This window comes from Tachypleus tridentatus, chromosome 1, assembly GCF_004210375.1.
Source record: "Tachypleus tridentatus isolate NWPU-2018 chromosome 1, ASM421037v1, whole genome shotgun sequence".
NCBI lineage: Eukaryota > Metazoa > Arthropoda > Merostomata > Xiphosura > Limulidae > Tachypleus > Tachypleus tridentatus.
This window is the reverse complement of record NC_134825.1, coordinates 121420761-121426760: the sequence shown is the minus strand read 5'-3', so window position 1 is coordinate 121426760 and position 6000 is coordinate 121420761. Positions and strand designations below refer to the sequence as shown.

General features: G+C 31.9%; 1 protein-coding gene across 3 annotated transcripts in view; it reads right to left on the bottom strand.

The window, feature by feature from the left end:
* Positions 1 to 988: 988 nt before the first annotated feature.
* The window catches only part of LOC143222536 (uncharacterized), a 102682-nt gene continuing 97670 nt past the window's right edge, over positions 989 to 6000 (bottom strand). For 2 of the 3 annotated variants that reach the window (XM_076449155.1, XM_076449174.1), the window contains exons 11-12: positions 2506 to 2585; positions 989 to 1963 (exon numbers count right to left, since the gene is read on the bottom strand). The gene's annotated coding sequence lies outside the window, so the exon portion shown is untranslated. The remainder of the gene's footprint in view (positions 1964 to 2505; positions 2586 to 6000) is intronic. The other variant, XM_076449165.1, reaches the window with a different exon arrangement.

Genomic DNA, 6000 nt, shown 5'->3' with positions numbered 1-6000 from the left:
ATCATTGGAGAGGTACATAAATTTTCTGCTTACTTTATATTCTTAGGTTCACTCATTAACTTATTATGTAGAATGTTAAGATGATATTGGAAACCTGGAAAATCTATATACACAAGTTAGCTATACAGTGGGATCACAATATCCAGTTCCTGTAATTATTATATTATATATTCCCTCCCCCCTCAAGCACTGCTTCCATGGATAAAAATAGGAATATAGAAAACTGCAGACTACAACTGGCATTGACTTTATATAACCTGTTACAAAAACAGAGAAGCAATCTTAAGTAAAAAAAAAAAAATTATATGTAGGTATGAGTAAGAACTTTTACCTGGAATGTTACTACAGCTGTAGAAGTTACATGCTTGTGAATGACTGACAGTTTTAAGCTGGGAGTATTGAATTTCTTGATGTGAAAGTCAGTAACAATAACCTACAGTTCCATGACAGATTAATAAATTCATAAGTTAAGTTGGAGGTATAACAAGGGAAAAAGATAATTGACGGTTATAAACATTTTGTGAAAAAAGAAAACGAATGGTGTCATTAGAAATGTTTCTGCTGCATTTACAATCATTATAACAAGCTCAATCTTTAACAAAACAGCTTGTGAATTGTTCTGATAAAATGTTTTTATGATGTGGATTTGTTTTCTGAACTATAAACATTGTAAACTATGAAAGAGTTGGTACAAAATTTTATAGTGAAAAGACATGTAAATGGTTGAAGCACTATCTAAGATGTGAGGATAACTGATATTAATGTGGATGTGAAACAGTATCAATAGGATGTCCTAGTTTAAAGTAAATGGGACTTGATTCAACTTTTGTATGTATTGTCTCATAACCTACACTTCTCTAGAACACACTATCAATGGCCTGTCAAGTTTCATTTCGAACCAAGTTTTGTATGTTTTATAAAATGATTGATTCTTTCTAGATTAAAATGTAATAATACAATATAGATTTTAATGATTACTGGAAATCAATGAAGATTAGAACCTTTATAAAGTAATTTATTTATGACAACACTTACACCATATAAAAGCCAGTGCAACTGTTTGAACACATTTTTCTAAGAAATTTTGAGGTGATTTTTTTCTCCATTTCATAATAAAATATTTAACATCTTATCCAAATATTCTTTTCCTTGACAACCATAAAAAATAAAATGTCACACTTGATGTGACTTTTAATGACATTTTAATCATCTGATACTGGGTGTTAAATTAATCACATTTCAGATAGATGGGCCTGATCAAGGCTTTCAGCTCTAATCATAAGGTGTTTAGGTAACGTTAAAAATACATTTGTTCATTGCGCTGTTATTAAAATTTAATATAAGTATATTGTTAAATCACAATTTTTTGCTCTGATATAAAATCTACTTTAAATGTCACAAAATTTGTTAAATACATAAGACTACAAAATATCTGACACATTAAGTGTCTCACAACTTGTTCTATTGAACACAAGGAAATGATGTAACATTTGTATTATGTATAAATGTAATATGCTTTTTTCAATAAAACTTAATACAAAGAAAATCAAAACAGAAAGCATGCAATGATAAAACAAGATTAGATTCATCTACTAAAGTGTTGGTAATTGTCACACTGAGACGAATTCTAGCTACTGATCCTGGTATCAGATATCAAAGAACAAATACTTCACTAGAGATATTACTCTGAGATTAAAAGACCCCTACAGATCAGCAGAAATACAGAAATGAAGGAAAAGAACAATATATCACACAAAATGAATACTTCTAAGAAACAAAAACTGTCAAAGACTCAACATTTTGTTATTTCATAAGCCCAGTGAATTGTTTTCTCACATTTGCCAAATAAATTCACTCACATTAGAAACACTTATGTTTCCAGATACATTGCTATTGTAACTTGTTGATTCATAACTTTTCTGTACAGCTGATTTTGATGAAAAGTCAACATTCTCAGAGGACACTGTGAAACAAATAATGTTTAAATTGCACAGAAATAAGAATAACTTTTTAATGGACAAGATATACTAGAATAGCCTATGATAAAAATGGAAAATTAAAACAATTTATTAATTGGTGCCTATCTCCTAGGGCATGTTGATTAGTGAGTGTGTGTGTGTGTTTGAATAAATATTAATAAAATACAATCATTAATAAGATCATTTACAACCATTGAACAGTTAGTTTTAAAATGCAATTAGTTTTGTTTTAATATATTATCAGTTTTTCTTACTATTCCACAAATCTTATAAATAAGTTCATATATTGCTACAATTTAATCAAATATTAGTTTATTTTAATTGTAAAACAGTTAGAAACATTATCTAATCCCATAAAAAACTCATAATATTATTTTAAAGCATGGATAGTTAAACATTTGGAAAACTAATTATTTATTTCAATTAGTCTAAACAAAACAAGTTTGGTTTTTCTTTTTAAAAATGACATCAAAATTTACTGTCTGCAACTAAAACCACTAGCTTTCCTAGATAAGATATTTCTTACCCACAATATTTACATGAACTTTCAAATTATGAGGTCCAAACACTTTGTTCTGGAATCAACGTAACATCTCACGACTTATCCTGGAATGAAACATCACATAAATCATTATACTTAGTCTATGATACTTTGTCCAAAAAAAAGCATTTTTTTATAATAAAATTTCATTAAAGCTTTTAAAACTCACAGTCTTGTACTAGTAACTAAAATTATTTTACACACGAGTTAGAAGAATTATCGAGTCCTTTGTTTCCCATTACTGCACACAGTCTGTTAGGCACTACTGCTACGCCTGAATGCAATACTATCACCACATTTTAAAGGGCATCCAATGAAAACTCACTTAGAAACAAGTAAGAGTCATTACATATTATCCCTTAAAATTCAAGCCAAGTGAAAAAAAATATGTATTACCAAATTATCAACTGGTTCTCTTTACATTATGATGAATTTATTATATCTAATCAGCTAATACATCACTCAAGCATTACAACAGCCACCTAAGAAACCTAGTGAAGAAAACTTTAATGAAAAAACAACAACTTAAAACATTATCCTATCAAAATTAATTCTTGTGAACAACATACCAACTACACAGTGTATAGTGTCCACGACGCTGTTTCAAATAAAACATACACAGTAGCTGTATTGACAAATTTTGAAATTCTTGGTCTGCTTGAATCATGTTTTCTTCAAACTTTTATGCTGTTACACAAAATTTATGGATGTTTTAAGGAATTCCATAAAAAGAAAAGGTAGTATCCTTACAAATATTATGTAGTTTTTGCTTTCTTATGATGATCTGCTTCTTACAGGTGTCATCAAAACTTACATACCCCTCCACAGATCTTATCTTCAGTTGGTTTCACTACTTCTTTGACTATATTTATACTGCTTATTGTCTAAAGAAGAATAAAGTTACTAATAATCTTTACCCACTGTCACATGTACAACCAACTGAAGGTGCTACAAAAGTGGAGCACTTCTATAACACTATATAACAAAACTTCAAAGGGTTGACGTACCGATTAACATTAATTAAGCCTATTTATATACTACTTGTATAGAATAGTTTAAACAAGAAAAATCACACAGGTAGTTGTTTTAATGAATAAATCTACAAGTATATAAAATTTTCATTATTACTATCAACAGAATTTTTTCCACTAACTTCCCTACCTGAAAAATATATGTTAAACTGTTTCTGTATAATTATTCCTGTTTTTCATATAACAGCAAAGTGAAATACATCTACCAACTAGATCTGTTATATAAAGTTTTATCACCTATCACACCTATCAATAATCTCATTAACATTATACTTATTTGTATGATTATCACTTTATTAATACATTAATGAGACAACCAAAATAATGTATATAAAATTACTTTCAAAATCTGTGAATATTACATAATGTAAGTTATTTTATTTCTTGAATAATTATAAACAAACTAATTCTACAGTTTGATGTTAATTTTATAAACAGTCTTCCAAAGTTACTTAATTTATCTGCTGACATATTTCTTTGTTTGATTTGCATTTTATGCAAAGCTACATGAGAGCTATCTGTGCCAGCCGTCCCTAATTTAGCAGCGTAAGACTAAAGAGAAGGCAGCTAGTCATCACCGCACACTGCCAACTCTTGAGCTACTCTTTTACCAACAAATAATGAGATTGACTGTCACATTATAACTTCCCCATGGCTGATGTTGTGTGTGATGGGGATTCGAACCTGTGACCCTCAGATTATGTGTGGAGTGCCTTACCACCTGGATATGACAGCTTTTTTTTTTTTTTAAGAAAAAAAATTGTTCAACAGTAAACACATTTTTGTAAGTATTTTGTGTGTATGAATGAAGTACTGATTTTACCCTATAACAAAAGAAACACTTATCTAAATAAATTCTTTGGAAAGGTTGATTGGTTGGTTGTTAGACATTTGTTGGAACAAAATTACTATGCTATCTGCACTAAAAAAACCAGTAAAAAAAGTAAAATCATTATAAAATGTAAAAATGAATCAATGTAAAACTAAATAAGCTTTAAACATCTGTTAAAAATTTCAATAAAGTTAAAAAGGCCAATGGTCTTTAAAATTTTAAAAACATTAAAAAGGTGAACAGTGTTATCATTGACAATGAAACTATCCAACATCATGGGTGAACCTATGTTTAAAAAACGAGTGTCACATAGACTACACATTGGTACCTCAGTCCTAGATAAAAGAAAATAAGGTAAAAACTGTGACCAATGCATAGCCTGGCCACAACAACTTTCTCCTTCCAATCCTTGTGGAAGCAAGATGGCCAAAGGAGAAACATAAATCTTGATCTAGAAAAGCTTGTTATCACATTGCTCACTTCAAGTTGACTACTGCCAACTGGCACAGAGCTGAGCTTTGAATACAGGTCCATAGTCCATGTATGGCAGACACAGCATTGAAAGTGCCAGAGCACACAGACTGTGATGTCAGGAGCTCATTCTCATGAATACCAATGTGTCCTGGTATCCAGAAAAACTGAATAGAAGTAGATGATAAAGAGAAATGGGCCAATTGTTTCTGAATATCAATGAGAACTAACATGAAGCAATTCAAGGGCCAGTAAAGAGCTAAGGGAGTTGGTATAAATAGAACAGTTCTTGTACTGCACAGCTTATACATGATCCAGGGCACGAGAAATGGCATACAATTTGGCAGTGAACACAGAAACTGTGGAATGGATTCTGTTTACAACCTCTGAACCACAACAAACCATGGAAGAGCCCACACAGTTACCTCATTTTGAACCATTCACATAGATGGGAATACTAGGATGGTTTGAAAGATGTTCAGCAAATAGAAGACGGTACTTCCAATCAAGAGTGTCCAGCTTCTTCTTCAGGTAACTCAAAGAAAGGTCATATTTGGGGATAGTAATAAGCCATGGTGGGATTGACTGACGTGGATACTGCAATGCCACTCAAGGACAGACCCAATTTATCTAATGCACCTGAATACAAAGGCCTAAAAAGAACAATGGCAGACTGTCTGTCCTGAAAAAGCATGGACCACCGAGGAAGGAAAATACAACCCCAGGTGGGATGCTTTGGTAAGGAGCATACAGTAAAATCAGTTGCAAGTAGAGTGTAGAGGAGAGGTTCATGAGACTGTGTAGAAACTCTCCATTCAGAGCCAAAGCCCCTGATACTGAATGGGGTCTAGCATCTTCAAGGCCAAGATCCTGGCAGAGCCAGAGACCCATAGTCCAGTTTTGATCAAATGAGAGCATAACAGACCTTTAACAAACATCAATCTGCTCCTAATGAGGTGGAAAAGAAGACATGGAAAATGTTCAGTGCCCTTGTACACTTGACTCGTAGCTGCTTAAGGTCAAAGGTAAGCCCCAAGAACTTTGCCTAAGGGACCACAGGAAGCACAACTTCACTGACACAGAGTTCAGGATTAGGGAGAATATCCTGTTGGTGGCAAAAGTGCATGCAAACAATTTTAGAGACAG